Source organism: Nycticebus coucang, chromosome 9, assembly GCF_027406575.1.
Source record: "Nycticebus coucang isolate mNycCou1 chromosome 9, mNycCou1.pri, whole genome shotgun sequence".
Taxonomy (NCBI): domain Eukaryota; kingdom Metazoa; phylum Chordata; class Mammalia; order Primates; family Lorisidae; genus Nycticebus; species Nycticebus coucang.
The window spans coordinates 52,818,376-52,838,526 of NC_069788.1; the positions used below are offsets into that span (position 1 = coordinate 52,818,376).

Below are 20,151 nucleotides of genomic sequence, written 5' to 3' on the forward strand. Positions count from 1 at the left end.
ATAAAACTTTTGTAAGTTGGAAACAAAGCTATTGAATATCATAGCTTAGCTTTGTCTATCATAAATGTGCTCAGAACACTTACATGAGCCTACAGTTAGGGAAAATTATCTGGCAGGGCAGTACATTGTATAGTATTGTTTGTTTAACCTCATGATGACTAAGTAGGAGCCGTGTTGCTGCTGCTGCCCAACATCATAAGAAAGTATTGTGCACACATTGTTAGACCAGTAAAAGACCAAAATTTAAAATGTGAAGTACAGTTTCTTCAAACTTGGTCCTAAATGTGGCACAGTCCTGAAAAGAACAGGGCATAGCCACCTGGGTAAATAAAACCCTAGCTTTCTGGTTAGAGGACTGAAACAAAGTAACCAAGTCCCAAGGAACTAAAACCTATAGAGAAAGACTCTGCAGAAAGCAACCCCCCAGAGTTGTTTGTGAACTCCTGGGCACACCCATGAGCTATGAATAAGTGGGTCTAAATATTTAGTGATCCTAAATAACTTGCCTAAAAGGAGCTTGAGAACTGAAGGTGATAGCCCACATCACAGTCCCCATTGGCCACTGTGTTGCACACACTCCAGAAATCTCCAAATGGTATTATAAAGGCTTTGAAAATAGAATTGACTTTGATACCACAACACACAGAAGGCTGGTCCCAACTTGGAATTAAACACAAGGCAGTCAAATACCTGTAAAAACAAAAATAACTATTATCCCCAAGATTTCAATTAGACACAATTTCATCACTTAATACAAAAAGTTCAGGTTATAATCCAAAACTATGTAGCATACTAAGAACCAGAAAAATCTTAATTCACTTAGGAAAAGATGATCAACAGAGAAATGATACACAAGATGAAATCAACAGAAAAATTAAGCAATTATTCTAAAATTCTCTGAGAATTAGGGATGAATACTCTTTCAGGGGTCCTCAAACTTTTTAAACAGGGGGCCAGTTCACTGTCCCTCAGACCGTTGGAGGGCTGGACTATAGTTTAAAAAAAAAAAACTATGAACAAATTCCTATGCACACTGCACATATCTTATTTTGAAGTAAAAAAACAAAACGGGAACAAATACAATCACACCACCTCATGTGGCCCGCGGGCCATAGTTTGAGGACTCCTGAATGGAATGTTAGAAAGTCTTAATAAATAAATATAAAGAAGACTAAATTGAAATTTTAGAACTGAAACTTAACAACAACAACAATAAAAAAAAAAAAAACTTAACTGAAACTTAGGGGAAAAAAACCCCTCAATACCAGCATGACAATGACACAGGAGAGAGCCTATGAATTTAAAGATAGAACAATGGTAATTAACTGATTTTTAACAAGAAAAGAAAAAACTACATATTAAAAAGTAGTGCTTCAGGCAGGGACCAATTTAAAAAATCTAATGCTTACATCATCATTGTCCTAAGAGAAGAAAATAGTGCTTGGAAAAAATTGTTTTTTTGAAGAATCGCTGACTGTAAATGTCTCAAATTTAGCAAAATTAAACCAGATTTAAGAAGTTCAGCAAACCTCAAGCAGAATAAACCTGAATAAACCTTAATCTATCTTTAAATTGTAGTTTTCCTTTTATTTTTATCCTTAATCTATCTTCAAATTGTTTTCCTTTTATTTTTCTCTGAAAATAAAAAGGAAAACTACAATTTAAATGATTGTGTATAATCAGAAGCCATAGGGGTGAGAAAGCAATATCATAACATTTATTAAATGCTGAAAGAAAAAGCCTTTCAACCAGAATGCTATATACAACAAAAATATCTTTCAGACATAAAGGAGAAATAAATACATTCTTATTTGAAGATAAACTTAGAGAATTCATTGCTAGAAGAGCAAACAATTAACAAGATTACAGATAAGAAAAAGAAATATCACAAGGAAACTTAGAACATTACCTATTAAAGAAAAATAGCAGAAATAGAAAATATCTGGATCAATATAATAGCCTACTATTCTTCCATTAAGCTCATTAAAGTATGTTTGATAACTGAAAGCAAAAGTTTTTGACATCCTCTAATGGGGTTTTTATTATAATTTTATTCTACTGTATACATAACAGAAAAGGGGTAGGGTAAAGGGAGCTAAATGTTGAGGCTTCCATATTCAACTAGAGTGATGGAATATTAGTCCTAAAGCAGTTTGTGAAATATCAAGTGTGTATACAGTACTCTGTAAATCGATTACTAAATAACAAACAGTTTGAACCCTCTAAAACACAACAAATAAGTTAATATAGTATACTAAAAATGGTATAATAAGCCAAAAAGCGGTAGGAAAAGGAAAATAGAAGGACGAAAAACAAAGGGAACAAATCATAAATGAATGATAAAATATTAAATCTATATATGAACATATCAATAATAACATTAAATATAAATTGTCTAAATACATCAGTTACTAACTAGATGTTGTCAAAATGAATTAAAAATAAATCATGGTCCAACTATGTACTGACTGCAAGAAATGCACTTTAACTATAATGACATAGAGGAAAATCGTAGGAAAGTTAAACTATGATCACCTAAATTGAAATAACAGAACGGCTGAATTAGACATGTTAATACCAAAGTAGATTTGGTATAAAGAATTCCCCAAATATTAAGAGAGATGTTATATAAAGTGTCTATTCACCAAAGGGATGTATCTATCCTAAATGTTTATGCCCCTGCCCACAGAGCTTCAAAACTCATGAACAAAAGAGTATAGACCAGAAAAGAAAAATAGAAAATCAAATTATAATAGCAGATGATAACACTCTTCTCTCACTAATTGATAGATTTAGTAGACAAGAAATCAGAAAATACATTGAAGAACTGAACAACACTACCCACAAATGGATCTAATTGATTTTTTTAGACAAAATAGCAATTAAGGTAAAAAGAAGAACCAAAGAATTACAAGCAAGATCATATTATTATCAGGAATGGTGAGAGTACAGAAGATAACATTATTGAAACTGATATTTTTGAATATCTGTAAATATGTATTGAATGAGTGGAAAGAGATTGACTAATTCAAAGGAGTTGTGTCAGAATTATATACAATCCTTGGCAAATCATCGGCTGTGGTGTTTGGAGGAGGAGAATGAGTCAAAGTTGATTTGAAAGTCAAAGCTCAAAATGTAGGTAAAGAAAACGTTTGGAGTTAGATATTTGGTTTATGAAGGAATGGTTTACTGTGGAAAATAACAGTGTAGTAAGGACGAAATATATTTGAAGACTATTTCTTCACTCATTCATTCATTCGATTGGTCTGTGAACTATTATAAACTTAACACTTCCTATGTTTCTTTTTAACAAAAGAGAAAATGGTTAGTGAAAGTAAGAGTGAGATCACGAGGGAGAGAAAACCTAGGTCATTGGGACACAAGAAGGAAAAGAGCGGCCAAAGGCAGGGACGACAGTCCAGACGTTCCCATCCTTAGGTGAATATTGGAAAGGCATGTAATTCCACCGGCCCTGGGTGTGAAATTCTTCCCATTAATTTCCAAATACTCTTCATCCTTTGAAATCACAGCCATGTGTGGAGAAGCAGTGTTGATAAGGTTAATGTCAAAACTAAAACGACACTGCCTTCTTAGCGCAGCCGGTAGCGCGTCAGTCTCATAATCTGAAGGTCCTGAGTTCGAACCTCAGAGAGGGCAGTCTTTTTTGACCAGCTCTCCGTGTGCATGGCCACGAAGCCTTCCCCGCACAAAATTATGCAACACGAAGCTTCCCCCACACAAAATTATGGAACACTAATCTTCTCTCACTTAGCTAACAAGGCAGAAATCACTTCCTTCTCTTGCCTCTTTTCAGCTTCGTCGTCCAAATGGGCGGGAGAAGAGATTCACCGGACACCGTCAACTACAAGCTTTGCGATGAAATTGCTTTCTTTCCAGTTGACGAGGAATCAGGGGATATTTCTCTACCAATCTATCTCATCCTCTGAAGTTCACCCACCCGAAATTATGGGTAGGCGAAGTCCTTTTTGTTCCTAATCACCCAACAAATGTTTCTAGAGCACGTATCTTCTTAGCAGACTGCTTGCGGTGCAGCCATTCCACAGCAAGTAAACCCCAAGTACTCCCGCCCTCACGAAATTACATCCCACCTGGGAGGAGTGGGCAGAAACAGGAAGCAAACAAGAACAATACCAGGAAGTTATGAGATGATGTCAACTGTGATGCAATCACTGGGCAGTAAAGGGTTTGGGAGTGTGGAGCAGGCACATTCAGCTTTCAGGCAAACAGTTGTGGAGGTTGTCACCTTGAGGACATCATTTAGCCTCCTCTTCCTCCAGTTGTCTTGTGTCCAAAGTTGTCTGTTCCTGTCATGAGAGTAACTTTCACCTATCAAGGCAATTGGGGGCTGTGAGAGCCTTTTGCATGTAAGACTAGTTGACTTGGTTGGATAAATAACGGTCTACGAGGACTGAGGTGGCAAATCTTTCTCATGTTTCTTCTTCACTTTCAAAATGAAGACTGTGGGACTTGTCTGGGTGGATTCACGGCACCTAGAGATGAGTGAGCATGAGCAGTTCCGTTAGCTACTGCTTTGGTTGCCCTGTGGATTGCTGGCTTCTCACCTCTCGTGTCACAGGTGCTCATTAGGGTTTTCAGTAGTGGATTTACATACTGAGGCCAGAACCCACAGGAGTTCTCTTCCTGGATGGTACAGACTTCCCTCTGGGCTTCACATAGTCCCTGGGTGAGGAAAAAGTCCTAAATAGGCTTGAATAGGTTTCAGTCCCCTGACCAAAAAGCTGAGGCTTTATTTACCCTGGTGGCCATGCCCTGTACTTTTCAGCACTGTGTGCCTCCATTTAGGACCAAGCTGCAGGAGGAAATGAGCAATTGAAAATATGTCGGTGTCTCAGCTCCTGGAAGAAACAGAAAACAAATTACAAATTGGTGGATCTATACACTATAGTGAACGTCAGTAGAGTCATCTGCAGCCCTGTATGTATCCTTTGAGCCGACACATCTTGAACCATATTGGTGCCACAATTACCACCGCGTTCAGTGTCTATTTCTCTTGTCCCCCCGCCCCCCCAGGTTGGAGAGCCGAGATTCCAATAGAGAAAAACTTGGAGAATGTGGGTATCGATCCCACTACCTCTCGCATGCTAAGCGAGCGCTCTACCATTTGAGCTAATTCCCCGGGCCTCAAATATTCCTTTAATCCCTTGTGGGCCACCTCAAGTATCGCGTATTTTAAGGTCTTTAACTTGAAACCAGGGTTCAACTGAGGGCGGATCTTTTCATTGACCCAAGAGAGCGATCGGTACCTTTGTTCTGCCAGTAACCGTGAGAAAGTCGCCGTGGGAACTCTGGCGCCACCAACGTTTCAAGTTTATATTCCAGAACGGAAGAAACCACCCAGAACTGCCTGGCTAATGTGGCACAGATATCCGAGAATGGTAGTAGGATTTTGCTTTGCTTTGCTTTGCTTTTCTCTTTTCTTTTCTTTCTTTTCCTTTCCTTTCTCTTCTTTTCTGTCTTCCTTCCTTCTTCTTCTTCTTTTTTTTTTTTTTTTTGAGACAGAGTCTCACTTTGTCGCCCTCGGTAGGGTTCTGTGGCATCACAGCTCACAGCAACCTCAAACTCTCAGGCTTAAGCGATTCTCTTGCTTCAGCCTCCCAAGTAGCTGGGACTACAGGCGCCTGCCACAACGCCCGGCTATATGATTTTCTGTTTTAAAGAAAGGTGTTCTGGATTATCACTACTTCCTGGTAGTTCCGATCACCTAGGAGGTGGGGACTGGGGGCGGAGGCGGAGGCGGAGGCGCGCGATTTCTGGAAGATAGAAAGCTCCTGCTACTTTCGAATCTAGGACGTCTCGCGTGGAAGGCCAGCGTGATGACCACTACACCACTCCCAGGGGAGTGCTTCTTTTTCTTACATCTGATATGTATGTTCCATTCTTGGTGAAGTGTGTCATGTTAAAGTTTCATATAACCATACTCTATGAAAACATAATAGAGAGTGAGGTACTGAGAGGTAAGGGAGGAAAGGCGCCAGCGATAAAGAGTAAGAGGCAAGATCATATCACAGTGAAGGAATCAAAAAATGTACATTGAGAGATGCAGATGAGGATTTTACATAGGCTGGAGAAAACTGGCAGGAATGCAGGAATTCCTGTGGGAAGAATTACACTTCTTCGATTTAAGCTGGGGTGGGGGGGGCCGGAGGGAGTGCACGCACGTGTGTAAAATACATATGGAGGGAAATAGTGAATGAAAAGCCTGAACAATTGGAGATAGGCTTGGGTAGAGCATAATGAAAAATTAAGAATCATTGAAAAAATTCCAGGCAAATGGCTTAAATAATTATAGTAACATCTTAGAAAAAAGTCTTTAGTTTTGTATGTCATCAACCCTGAAAATGAGAAAACTGAAATAGGGGAGAGAGTGAAAAAAATTGTAAAGATATTAAAGAATTGAGGTTTATCCACATTTATTCTGTTCAGCTCCTCAGGTGAACAGCTTGAGTCTTTCTGCAGCTCCAGTCCAGCTTGCACTTGGTAGTGAAGAATACAATCCTCCAGAAACACTGGAAAATGGATGAGGAGCTTGATGAATGAAAAGGAAAAAATACATATTCTGGAAAGGTTGTGCAGAAAGAATCTACAGTATTTGTCAAGACATCAAAAGTGTACACGTTTGAAGCAGAAGAATGAGACGAAGTCACTAGGAAGTCTTGAGCCTGGGGTGGCAGATGCAGAAGAGATTTTGAATCAATGTCTGATGAATGGAACAATAAACCTACTCACTTATATGTATGCCTAATGGGAATGAAAGAATGGATGGATGAGTGGGTGAGTGTGGAGAAAACAAATGATGACACTGTGTTAGGTTAAAGCAAAAGCGTGTTTGTTTTTAATTTAGAAAGATTCTTTTTTCCATATCTGGTTTTGCTTTTTACCACTATGTGATCTGAGGAAAATAGTTGAACTGCTCAGAACTTTAGTGTCATCTATAAAATGTGGATTATGATACATACTTAGGTTAGCTGATAAGTTATTATCAAGCAACTTACACCAAAATTAAAAATATATATTTGGTACAATTGCTAACAAATAATGCTGAAACAGTCCTCGCATGTAGAGTATAATTCACTTTTAAGAAAATGTCTCTCAATATTCTATGAGAGATTTTAGTACAGTTCTATTGCCACTAACTGCTTTGCTTATTCAGTTGGTAGCAACAGTCTTCTTTGTCAACATGAAACAAAAATAAAACAAATTAGATGATGGAGAAATAGAACATGAATGCGTATTAAGGTACAATTTTTCAGGCCAAATGAATTTATACAAAAGAATCTAGTAGAGGATTTATCTTGCATTCTTTTTATTCCTTTTGAATCTTTCTTAGTCTATATTTCAAGAACCTAATCGTCGTCATCCTTCCTCCATAGCTCAGAGAGACAGAAAATGCCAAGAGGGGATGTCCTAGCAACTCCCAGCCTGCTGATGCCTCTTCTTATTCAGACTTTAAGGGGAGCAATGGCACTATCCTTTCCACAGAGAGCAAGCTCTGACAAGCTAACCCTCAGAAAGCCATCTCTGGGGTTATTTTGATACCACATAAATGAGAAATGAGTATATCATCTTCCTTCCACCACTGAAAAGAAAAGAAAATTGAGGAAGCAATTTCCTACAACCCATAATTAGATATGTTATCATTTTATCAGTGGCCCCACAAAGAATGAGGTGTTTTGAAGGATATTTGAGTGTCCTAAAAAGACTACTGTGCTGTTTGCACTGTCAGGATTCTCAGTGTGACCACTGTCTCCTCTTCCTCCCTCACATTGTTCATTTTCAGTTTTCAGGCTCACAGAACATTAAAGATTTGTGCTCTTCATAGTGTAAGCATCCTCACAAGCCTCACTAGTCAAATCCTGAAGCCCACTTCATCCTGGTGCTCCCTAGAAGGAGCAGAAGATAGGGGTACTACTATAGGGCTTCATCTGTGGAAAGCAGAAGAAACTGGAAATCAAGGACACGTGCAGAAGGAAATGGTTACAGGAAAATGCATGCAAAGGACACTAGGCTCTTCATTCTGTTCTAGTATAGAAATTAGTACTTTGGAAGTGTGATAGGATGATTAATCGAGTTGTTATTTTGTATTTGACTTGTCATTCCTTATTTTTATCTATTAACCTCATTGCCTTACCTTTATCTATTATCCTCATTTCAAGGTGGTAATTATATGTTATGGCTTAATTCTAGGCATTGAGAATAAAGTAAGACCTAACAGTGATTTGAATCTAACAAGCCTTCATTCCAGAGGAGAAATGGAAAATTAAAAACAAAAAAACTTCTTGAGACACTTTCTAAAACACATTGTGTATGAGGAACATGGAATAAGTCTATGTGATAGGCATGACCCTGAATAATGGGCTTTAGCTAGGGAGAGAGCTTCTGCAGCAAAATGACATTTAATTTGGGAACTAAGTGCCAAAAAATCAGCATCTTGCTAAGTCTCAGGTGAGAGAGGAGATGTCAGTCAGGAGCCGGTAGCTGAAGAAAGGGCGCTGGTGGACAGTCAAAACACCAGCCTGCATAGAATCCCAGTTATCACAGGACAGCAAAGTCAAAATGCAAGATTTATCTGATGCCATTTTAAGACCCTGTACTACTGGCCTAACCAAGTGTTGGGTTTGCTGTAAAAAGCAGTCATTCACAGAACATCACCCTATGATTATGGGAACTAAGAGGCTTTAGCTCAAATTGAAGAGTTGCCAGTAATGGCAAAGTACAAGGATTGTCTTACTATTCAGTACAACAGAATCATAACCCTCCTTCTCTTTCCTTCACATTTTGGGTCTCATTAGGTTCTGATAAATAAAGGGGTGAAATACATGTGTAATATTACCTGATGGAATTTTTTTCCATATTGTAATAAAATTTCAGCTGTCTTTAAAAAGAGGAAAACAATTCATTTCAGGTTCTACATAAGGAAATTAAAAAACCATCTGAATGTTTCATAAATTTGCTGGCATTTCTGAAGGTTTTGGTCTGGACTGTTATTACAGGTATTAGAGTGGTAGATTCCAGGACTCAACCGAGGGCAGAGCATCAGAGCATCACCAACACAAGCCACAAACCACAATAAAAGGTATCATTTGTCTCAGAGAATTAAGAGGAAAGGGATATCTATTGTATTTTTATGTGAGAACAATTTAGCTATGACACAATTTCACTTTGAAATACCAAAAGGAAAGTTAAGGTCCTCATAGAGTATCAGGATATGTATTTAAAATTATAGGGTTCTCCCACAAGCCACTTTATCTTGCTTTAAAAATGGGGTTAAGATAGTTATTTTGTAAATATGGCTATAGAGGTGGATGAGGTGAGATGGCCTCTTAGGTTATCACATCTGCACCATGATTCTCTCCAAATATGGGCCAGGAGGTTATATGGTGCTTGCTTATTCCCCATATAGAGAAAGATGAAGTTGGCATAGGCAGACCAGAGGTTTCTGGGACAATGATAAGACAGAAGGAGGATAAGAATAAATTTTAAGAAACCACTGAAAATTGTAGAAAACAGGGCCATTACTCAGTGCTTAATTTTAAAGAAAGAAGGAAAGGTAAACAAAAAATACTAAGAGTAAGAATTCCTTTCCATCCTACTCATCTACATAAATTTTGAGTCAGAAAAGCCCATGGGAAGGGCTTTTCTCCAAGGTGAAAGGAACAATAAATTTCTTCCGTTCTTTTTCCTTCAAGAGATCAATAGACAGGAACTCTTGTCCATAATACCATTCAAATTGTAAGACAGATGGATTTTGTGGATGAAGCTCAATCTGAAATGTGGATATGAAAACAAGATTTTTCTCTCCACTGCAGATATTCTGGTAAAATTTGCTGCTCTTGACTTCCTGCTTTTCCCACAGAGCATTCGATTTTTCAAGCCTATTTAGGCCTTTTTCCTCATCCAGGGACTATGTGAAACCCAGAGGGAAGTCGGTACTATCCAGGAAGAGAACTCCCATGGGTTCTGGCCTCAGTCTGTAAATCCACTACTGAAAACCTTAACGAGCACCTGTGACACAAGCTCCGTGTGAGAAGCCAGCAATCCACAGGGCAACCAAAGCAGTAGCTAATGGAACTGCTCATACTCATTCATCTCTAGGTGCCGTGAATCCACCCAGACAAGTCTCAAAGTCTTCATTTTGAAAGTGAAGAAGAAACGTGAGAAAGATTTAGCACCTCAGTCCTCATAGACCATCATTTATCCAACCAAGCCAACTAGCCTTACGTGCAAAAAGCTCTCATAGTTGCTCTCCCCAATTGCCTTGATAGGTAAAAGTTACTCTCATGACAGGAACAGACAACTTTGGACACAAGACAACTGGAGGAAGAGGAGGCTAAATGATGTCCTCAAGGTGACAACCTCCACAACTGTTTGCCTGAAAGCTGAATGTGCCTGCTCCACACTCCCGAACCCTTTACTGCCCAGTGATTGCATCACAGTTGACATCATCTCATAACTTCCTGGTATTGTTCTTGTTTGCTTCCTGTTTCTGCCCACTCCTCCCAGGTGGGATGTAATTTCGTGAGGGCGGGAGTACTTGGGGTTTACTCGCTGTCGAATGGCTGCACCGCAAGCAGTCTGCTAAGAAGATACATGCTCTAGAAACATTTGTTGGGTGATTAGGAACAAAAAGGACTTCGCCTACCCTTAATTTCGGGTGGGTGAGCTTCAGAGGATGAGATAGATTGGAAGAGAAATATCCCCTGATTCCTGTCAACTGGAGAGAAAAAGCAATTTCATCGCAAAGCTTGCAGTTGACGGTGTCAGGTAAATGTCTTCCTCTGCCCATTTGGCCGGCGAAGCTGAAAAGAGGCAAGAGAAGGAAGTGATTTCTGCCTTGTTAGCTAAGTGAGAAAAGATTAGTGTTGCATAATTTTGTGCGGGGGAGGATTCGTGGGCATGTGCGCAGAGAGCTTCTCAAAAAGCCTGCCCTCTTTGAGGTTTGAACTCAGGACCTTCAGATTATGAGACTGACGCGCTGCCGGCTGCGCTAAGAGGGCAACTGTAACTTGTGTCTGGACATTGACATTATCAATGATTCTTCTCCAGCATGGTGGTTTTGACCAATTCATAGTTTTGAAAGGATGCATCTAAAGTCTCTTTAAAATTACTCCGTATCAGCCAATGCTGCCCCTGAACGATTCCATACCCGGGACCAATGGAGTCTACGCTTTTCCCGTATTCACGTAAGGATGGGACCTTCCGGGCTACAGGACTACGGACAATTGTACCCGTCTTTGGCTGTTTTTTTCTCACATTTGGTCCATTGACCTGGATTTTCCCTCCCTCAGAAATCTTAATCACTCTTACTTATACCTTCTATTGTCTCTTTTGATGAAAAGAAACAGAAGAGGTGCACAGTTACAGTTCACTGACTGAACATTTGTCAGTGACTGAAAATGTGTCTTATTCATTTATGGTGACAAAATGTGTCTTTTGTCCGTACTATTCCGTATTACTCTCTGTCTCTACTTGCATGACTGGAGGCACTCCCTCTACAAGAAAAGAAAGAAAGAAAGAAAGAAACACATGGAACTTACAATAATAATTTCTGTGTTTGTTCCGGGATTGTTTTGTTTTGTTTTACAATTTTGTGCGTCATTAATTAATTACACTAAGAGATTTGTTGAGTGTACTTCATATATAGTCCAGTTGAATTTCGGCAACAAGACTATTTTGCAGAAATCTGCACTTCTCAGACGCAGTGGAGACTCCCGTAATTTAAATACAAAGTCCCAGAGCTGCTAAGTGGCAAAGCCTGAATTGAGTAGCAGAGTTTTTAAATTCCAAAATGTGAAGTTTTTTTCCTTTCTCTGTTCCAACTTAACATCTTTCTGTCTGTTCTTCTCCAAAGCAGCCCATTCATTCATATACCAGATATCCAATCCCCAACCTCTTTTTTCTTACTTTTTATGCTTAGACTTCACGTCAACTTGAACTCAATCTCCTCCTTGGAACACCACGTCCAATAATTTGCCAAATACTGAATATTATTCTTGCACACCTCTTTCGAACCTACCAATTCCTTTCTACTCATTCAATATATTCTCACTGGGGAGGTGTTCTGTGTCAGACACTATAGTAGTAGGCTTAGACAATTGAAAGAGAATTAGGCTACCCTAGACCTCAAGAGAAGGTAAGATAAATATGGTCAAGGGAAGGTCTACTTCAAGATTCATGGAATTCCATCTCCCTGGCATTTATAGCTTAAAAAATCTTCCAAAAATATCTACACTCTAACCATTCTTCATATCCCAGTTATGATACCTTGCTATTCTCTTGGGCATTTGGCCCCCCTTTTCTACCAAAATTATAATTTTTCTTTATAATGTCAATTAGATTTATTGGTAGATTGTGCTGTTCTGTCCTTTAGTATCTTTAATGATTTATTGTCTACTAGACCTATCAATTACTGAGAAAGCAGGATTGACATTTGCAACTATAACTGTAGACTTTTCAATTTTTCATTTCCTGGTTTTTCACTATTGTTCATGAGTTTTGGGGTTTGTTTTTTTTTTTCCTTTTTTTTTTGCAGTTTTTGGCCAGGCCTGGGATTGAACCCACTACCTCCGGCATATGGGACCGGCGCCCTACTCCTTTGAGCCACAGGCACTGCCCTGTTCATGAGTTTTGAAGCTCTGTTTCCACCTATACATTCAAGACATTGTTTCTCTGGTGAATTGACACATATAATTATATAACATCCCTCTGTACTCCTGGAAATTTCTGTGCTTTGAAATCTACTTTGTCTCATTTTAACAAATATCCACCTCAACTTTCTTTGACTAATGCTTGCATGACATACCTTTTCCCAATCTTTACTTTCAATCTCTTATGTAACTTCAAATCTCATATATAAGTATATTGCAAGTGTTTCTTACTTATTTTTAATAAATTTTGAATTTGAAAACCATCTCTGGTTTTCAATTAATGTCAACATTACTATATTAATTATAACATTAATACATTTAATGATATTAATAAGTTTTTAATAGATCTACAATTTAATAACTTATTAATGGTTTCATTCCTTTGTCTTTTATTCATCTTTTATTCATGTTTCTCTTCCTATCTTATTTTGGCTACGTATATAAGTGGCTCCATATATATATATAACTTTTCACAATATACTTGGAATAAATATCTTACCATTCAAGTTGAATATAGAAACATCATCACTCTTAAGTCTCTTTACTGTATAATCTCTTTATATATAGTATTACTAGATATTACAAGTTTTGCTTTCAATAATGAAACCTTAAAGAACTCAAGAAAAGAATAATAGTCTGTTTGTGATCAATTCTCTCGGTTTAGCTTCAAATCATTCATCTTTATGTCTAAAAAATATTTTAGCTATACCCAACATTCTGGGTTGACAGGTCTTTTCTTTTGGCATTTAATCAATGTCATGACATTTCCTTCTGGCCCCAACTGTTTCTGATGATAAATCCAGAATTATTGGATTCTACAAATAAATTGTAGTTTTATTTTCTTTTGTCTGCTTTGATGATTTTTTTTCCCATTAGTTTTCAGTAGTTTGGTTGTGACGTGTCTGGGAATTGATCTCTTTCAATTTATCTTGCTTTAAGTTTGATGGACTTCTTTAAACTGGTTTACGTCTTTTGTCAAATTTGGTATGTGTTCAGCCATGAATTCTTAAAGTATTTTCCCCCAGAGATCTCTTTCTGGGAGTGTGATGTGAATATTAGATTTACACTATATTTCTATTTGTCCCTGAGGCACTGTTCATTTTTAAATGTATTCCTTTCTTTCTGTTGTTCATATTAGCTAGGTAGTATTGTTTTATTTTCAAGTTTACTGGCTTTTTCCACAGTTATCTCACTCTGCTTTTGAGACCATCAACTGAAGTTTCCCACACCTCTGCAATAGTTCTTGTTGATGCATCTCTTAATTATTTAGTTGAAAGTTTATGTTTATATCTTCCAATTATTTGCTAAGGCTTTCTAACTTTCCATTCACTTCAAGAGTATTAGCCCCTGATTTTTGGAGCATTGTTATAATAACTGTCTTAAAGTATTTGTCAGATTATTTCAACATCTGTGTCATCTCAGTGTTGTTACCCATGGGTTCTCTTTCCTAAATGAGTTAAGATTTTACCTGTTATTTATATTCTGAGTAATTTTGGGTTATGTACGGAACATTTTGTATTATGTGATGAAATACTGTATCTCTTTGAAATCTTAAATGCCAAGCAAGGACCAGCCTTCTGTGTGTTGTGGTTTCGAAATCATTTCTACTTTCAGAGCCTTTACAATGCTATTGGGAGATTTCTGGAGTGGGTGCAACTCGGTGGCCAATGAGAACTGGAAAGTGTGCTATTACTTAGCTCAGTTCTCAAGCTCTTTTTAGTAAGTTGTTTAGGATCAGAGCCATTTATTCACAGCTCGCGGGTGCCCCCAGGAGTTCACAACTTTATGGGTTTGCTTTCCACACTGTCTTTTTCTGTAGGTTCTGGTTGCTTGGGACTCCCGGTTTCAGTCCCCTGACCAAAAAGCTGAGGCTTTATTTACCCGGGTGGCCATGCCCTGTACTTTTCAGCACTGTGTGCCTCCATTTAGGACCAAGCTGCAGGAGGAAATGGAGGAAAAGAGCAATTGAAAATATGTCGGTGTCTCAGCTCCTGGAAGAAACAGAAAACAAATTACAAATTGGTGGATCTATACACTATAGTGAACGTCAGTAGAGTCATCTGCAGCCCTGTACGTATCCTTTGAGCCGACACATCATGAACCATATTGGTGCCACAATTACCACCGCGTTCAGTGTCTATTTCTCTCGTCCCCCCGCCCCCAGGTTGAAGGATTCTAGTCGCTTGGAGAGCCGAGATCCAATAGAGAAAAACTTGGAGAATGTGGGCATCGATCCCACTACCTCTCGCATGCTAAGCGAGCGCTCTACCATCTGAGCTAATTCCCCGGGTCTCTAAAGCCTCTTTAATCTCTTGTGGGCCACCTCAAGTATCGCGTATTTTAAGGTCTTTAACTTGAAACCAGGGTTCAACTGAGGGCGGATCTTTTCATTGACCGCCCAGGGCAAGAGAGCGATCGGTACCTTTGTTCTGCCAGGAAGGAGGACAAAAGGTAACCCGGGAACTCTGGCGCCACCAACATTTTAAGTTTCTGATGTTACAGAACGGAAGAAACCACCCAGAACAGCGTGGCTAATGTGGCACAGATACCCGAGGACGGTAATAAGATTTTCTTTTTTAAAGAAGAGAGTTCTGGATTATCCCTAGTTCCTGGTAGCTCGGACCACCTAGGAGGTGGGGACGGGGGGGCGGAGGTGGAGGGGCGCGATTTCTGGAAGATAAAAAGCTCCTGCTATTTTCTAATCTAGGAGGTCTCCCTTGGAAGGCCAGCGTGATGACCACTACGCCAGCCACGGAAACTCCGAGGGGAGTGTTTCTTTTTCTTACATCTGATATGTATGTTCCATTCTTGGTGAAGTGTGTCATGTTAAAGTTTCATAACCATACTCGGTGAAAACATAATAGGAAGAAAGGGAGTGAGGTACAGAGGTAAGGGAGGAAAGGCGCCAGCGATAAAGAATAAGAGGCAAGATCATATCACAGTGAAGGAATCAAAAAATGTACATTGAGAGACACAGATGAGGATTTTACATAGGGTGGAGAAAACTGGCAGGAATGTAGGAATTCCTGTGGGAAGAATTACACTTGTTCGATTTAAACTAGGGGGGCGGAGGAGTGCTTTTTTTTCTTACATCTGATATGTATGTTCCTTTCTTGGTGAATTGTGCCATGTAAAAGTTTCATAACCATCCTTGGTGAGAACATAAAAGGAAAGGAGGGGGGGAGGGTAGGAAGGAAGGAAGGAACCCGGGATAAAGAATAAGAGGCAGGATTATATCAGAGTGAAGGAATCCAAAATTGTACATGGAAAGATGCAGATGAGGATTTTACAAAGGGTGGAGAAAACTGGTCTGAGTGGAGAGAGAGAGAGAGAGAGAGAAATACTCAAGGAGGGAAGAGTGATTGAAAAGCCTGGACATCTGGAGGTATGTTTGAGGAGAGCATAATGAAAGCTTAAGAGTAACTGGAAAAAAATCCAGGCAAATGGCTTAAATAATTATAGTAACATCTTAGAAAAAAAGATGTTCCTTAGTTTTGAATGTCCTCAACCTCGGAAATGAGAAAACTGGAATAGGAGAAAGAGTGAAAGAAATTGTAAAGATATTAAAGAATTGAGGTTTATCCACATTTATTTGGTCAGCTCCTAAGGTGAACAGCTTGAGTCTTTCTGCAGCGTCAGTCCAGTTTACACTTGGTACAGAATGCATCTGCCAAAATCATTGAAGAATGAATGAAAAGGAAGAAAAATATTCTGGAGCGGTTATGCAGGAAGAATCTACAGTATTTGTCAAGATATTGGGTGTACAGATTTGAAGAACAGTGAGAGGAAGGTACTGGGAATTCTTAAGCCTGGGGTGGCAGCCACAGAAGAGATTCTGGCCTGGCTCAGTGATGCACGCCTGTAATCCTATCACTCTGGGAGGCTGAGGCAGGTGGATTGCTTGAGCTCAGGATTTCCAGACCACCTGAGCAAGAGTGAGACCCATCTCTACTAAAAATAGAAAAACTAGCAAGAGTTGTGGTCTATGCCTGTAGTCACATCTACTGGGGAAGCTAAGACAAGAGGATTGCTCAAGCCCAAGAGTTTGAGGTTACTGTGAGCTAAGATGCCAGGCACTCTACACCAGGGTGACAAAGTGAGATTCTGTCTCAAAAAAAAAAAAAAAGAAAGAAAAAAGAAAAGAAAAGAAAAAAGATTCTGAACCAATGTCTGATGAAAGAAAGATTAAATCCACTCACTTACATGTATTTCTAATGAGAATGAAAGAATGTATAAATAAGTGGGTGAATGTGGAGAAAACAGATGGTGAGACTATGTGTTATGTGAAGCAAAAGCTCGTGCTTTTCATGTTTAGAAAGATTTTTTTTCATAATACCCTGCTTTTGCTCTTTATGGCTGTATATGGCTATAATTGAACTCCTCAGATTCAGTGTCATCTGTAAAATTGGGATGATGATACTTAGGTTAGGTGAAAAGCTATTATCAACCAACTTAGGTAAAAATACATTCAGTTCAATTGCTAATAAATAATGCTGAAAAAGTCCTTACATGCAGAGTACTATTTACCTTTAAGGAAATGTCTCTCAACATCTTATGTTGTTGCAGCTGTGTTTCTACTAACTAATTTCCTCATTCAGTTGGTAGCAACAGGCTTCTTTGTGAACGTGAAAAGAAAAGAAAACAAATTAGATGATGAGAATATGAATATATATTAAGGCCCAATTTTTCAGGCCAAATGAATTCATACAAAAGAATCTAATAGAGGATTTATCTTGGATTCTTTTTTATTTCTTTTGAATCTCTCTTAGTCTGTATTTCAAGAACTTAATTGTTGTCTCCTTCCCTCTTAACTCAGAGAGTCAGGAAATTCCAAGAGGGGATGTCCTAGCAACTCCCAGCCTGCAGATGCCTCTTCTTATTCAGACTTTAAAGTGAGCAATTGCACTATCCTTTCCACGGAGAGCAAGCTCTGACAAGCTAACCTTCAAAAAGCCATCTCTGGGTTATTTTGATACCACGTAAATGAGAAATGAGCATATCATCTTCCTTCTACCACTGAAAAGAAAAGAAAATTGAGACCTGGCTTATTGTACCCTCAATGAATCCCCAACAATAAAAAAAAAAAAAAAAAAAAGAATTCAGATCTGGACTTCATTGTGTTTGCCAAGGTTGAGGGTGTGTGTGCTCTATCCACTAGAACTCAGGAAAGATCAAGTTACTCCTCAAAACCAATAGTGTGAGCAAATCTTGGACTCCATATCCCATTCTCTGTGAAGATGTTTCTATGATACCATTAAAAAAATAACAAATATGACTCAGCGCCCGTAGCACAGTGGTTACAGTGCCAGCCACATACATGGAGAGTGGTGGGTTTGAACCCGGCCCGGGCCAGCTCAACAACTGCAACAAAAAAATAGCCAGGCTCTTGTAGTCCCAGCTACTTGGGAGGCTGAAGCAAGAGAATTGCTTAGGCCCAAGAGTTTGAGGTTGCTGTGAGCTGTGACTCCACAGCACTCTACTAAAAGCGAAAAGTGAGACTCTGTCTCAAACAAACAAACAAACAAACAAAGGCAAATACAAGTTTAAAACTATCTGAGGGTACCCATTTTCTAATATAAAATAATAACATTTTGAAAAACCATAGCAACCATTTGGTTGCTCTCATGATCGCCACTTGGAAAGCTGATGGACAAAGATTCATGTATATTGAACCTTCGGCATTGAATAATATACAAGACCTTTCATCCTGAATAGTGGTCATTAAAAAAGGACACTCTGGGTGGCGCCTGTGGCCCAGTGGGTAGGGTGCTGGCACCATATGCCGACGGTGGCAGGTTCAAGCCTGGCCCTGGTCAAACTGCAACAAAAAAGGACACTCCACTTACTAATTAGTGCTCTTGCAAAAGTATCAAGACACAATATCATCATGCTTGGCTTATAATTAAAATAAAGATTAATCTTGAAGAGGGGAAAAAAAAAAAAAAAAAGAAAATTGAGGAAGCAATTTCCTACAACCCAATCAGTATGTTATTATTTTATCACTGGTGCCACAAACAATGAAGTGTTTAGAAGAATATTTGACTGTCCTAAAAAGGCTACTGTGCTGTTTACACTGTCAGGATTCTTAGTGTGACCACTGTCTCCTCTTCTTCCCTCACATTGTTCATTTTCAGTTTTCAGGCTCACAGAACATTAAAGATTTGTGCTCTTCATAGTGTAAGCATCCTCACAGCCTCACTAGTTAAATCCTAAAGCCCACTTCATCCTGGTGCTCCCTAGAAGGAGCCAAAGATAGGGGTACTACTATAGGGCTTCATCTGTGGAAAGCAGAAAGAAACTGGAAATCAAGGACATGTGCAGAAGGAAGTGCTTATAGGAAAATTCTTGCAAACTAGGCTCTTCATTCTGTTCTAGTTTTACCCAACATTCAAATTATAGCTATGATAGCATTATAAAGGAGAGTCCTAAAAATCCGTGGTCCCTTATGCCTGTATTTGTTATTCAATAATTTAAAAAAATTTTGCTCGGGGAAAATAAAAATTACGCACTATAAATAAATTATCAGTCATCTGTCAAATTCAAACTATTGGTTAAAGCTCAAAAAGAGAAAAATGAATTAACAGGTATAGAAATTAATATTTTGGAAGTGTGATAGGATAATTGGGTTATTAACGTTTATTTGACTTACCTGTTCCTTATCATTATCTATTATCTATGTTTCAAGGTGGTATTTTTATTTTATGGCTTAACCTTAGGCACTGAGGATAAAGTGAGGCCCAACAGTGATTTGAATCTAAAGAACCTCACATTCCAAAGGAGAGATAGAAAATTTAAAAGAATAAAACTTTGTAAGGCACCTTCTAAAACACATGGTGTTTATGAGGGAGATGCACTAAGTCCATGTGATCAGCAGAAATCATGAATAAGTGGCTTTAGTTAGGGAGAGAGCCTCTCAAACAAAGTGACATTTCATTTGGTGACTAGTGCCAAGAAATCAGCACCTTATTAAGTCTGAGGCTAGAGTAGAGGAGATGTTAGTCAGGAGCTGGAAGTTGAAGAAAGGGCCCTGGTGGACAGTTGAACAATCAGCCTGCATAGAATCCCTATTACCACAGAGCATCAGAGTCAAAATGCAAGACTTATCACATGCCACTTTAAGACCCTGCTGCTGGACACCAGCCCCAAATTATGCCATGAGTTCCCTCCCAGTGGCTGGCAGAGATGAGAGAATGAGGGGAAAATGAAAAGTCGAGTCACTAAGAGAAAGTTTTTTAAAGAGCAGCTGGGTCTGTCCACCTTCAAACGTGAGGACCATGGACAGCCCCTTGCTCCAGGCTAGCTCTGTTTTTATTGCATACACCATTATTTTAATCATGAATCTAATGTGGAAAGGCTAAACCTTATGTCATGGTTATTGCTGGGCTTGCATTTTCTAACCAAAGTATTTCTTTAACTAACTACATTAATTAGACTGATTTACCTTTTTACCATTATCGCTTTAAGT

The 20,151-nt window shown here is 38.8% G+C and overlaps 4 non-coding genes across 4 annotated transcripts; 1 reads left to right on the forward strand and 3 right to left on the reverse strand.

Annotated features, from left to right (window-relative positions):
- The first annotated feature begins 3,584 nt into the window (after positions 1-3,584).
- On the forward strand, positions 3,585-3,657 carry TRNAM-CAU (transfer RNA methionine (anticodon CAU)). The gene has a single exon. It is a non-coding gene; the product is annotated as a tRNA-Met (tRNA).
- Positions 3,658-5,085: 1,428 nt separating this feature from the next.
- TRNAA-AGC (transfer RNA alanine (anticodon AGC)) lies at positions 5,086-5,158 on the reverse strand. Its single transcript has one exon. It is a non-coding gene; the product is annotated as a tRNA-Ala (tRNA).
- A 5,805-nt stretch (positions 5,159-10,963) lies between these two features.
- Positions 10,964-11,036, reverse strand: TRNAM-CAU (transfer RNA methionine (anticodon CAU)). Its single transcript has one exon. It is a non-coding gene; the product is annotated as a tRNA-Met (tRNA).
- Positions 11,037-14,900: 3,864 nt separating this feature from the next.
- Positions 14,901-14,973, reverse strand: TRNAA-AGC (transfer RNA alanine (anticodon AGC)). Its single transcript has one exon. It is a non-coding gene; the product is annotated as a tRNA-Ala (tRNA).
- Positions 14,974-20,151: the final 5,178 nt, after the last annotated feature.